Consider the following 711-nt stretch of genomic DNA (forward strand, 5'->3'; position numbering starts at 1 on the left):
ATCATCCATAGCCGGATGTTGCTCTTATGTATTGTGATGTTATATTCGTGTGGCATTGTATGCCTTATGTCTGTATCCCCATCTATTATGTAATGTTGATGTAATGATATCCACCTTGCAAAAGCGTTTCAATATGCGGGTCTATCCTTGGTGGGACCTTCGAGTTCCTTTTGGATAGGGTCGCATATTGGGCGTGATAATTTGGTATCAGAGCCTCGACCGACCCTAGGAGCCCCCTTGATTGATCGTGTAGTTTGGCCGTTGTTGAGTCTAGGACTAAACTGTTTTTTTCAGAGTCTAGTTATATCGGAGAGTAGGAATTCATTTTACTCCTCAGCCCATTCGTCGCTCTGGTAAGGAATCTTGACGTAGGTGTTTTGAATTACTCCTCTTCCCCTTCAAATTTTCTTTAGGATCACGCAGTTGGTTTTCCGATCGTTGTTCCTCAGCTCTTTTCATCCGGTGCATTTCTCATCAAGTTGACTCGAGCCTCTTCATCTTTGAGTTCAATCCTCAGTTGTTTTCTTTTCCCACCCGCCCTCCCCTTTTCATCTCGGAACCGGAGTCCGTAATCGAGTATCCATCCTACTCGTGCGAAGTTTTTGATCTCTCACCTTAATGATTTCAACCGGTGTTGTCTCTTCAAGATATTCGTCGTTTCCCCTTCCAAGTTGCCTTTGTTTTCCCGCCCTCCCACCCTTTTTCTTCCCG

Source organism: Triticum dicoccoides, chromosome 7B, assembly GCF_002162155.2.
Source record: "Triticum dicoccoides isolate Atlit2015 ecotype Zavitan chromosome 7B, WEW_v2.0, whole genome shotgun sequence".
NCBI lineage: Eukaryota > Viridiplantae > Streptophyta > Magnoliopsida > Poales > Poaceae > Triticum > Triticum dicoccoides.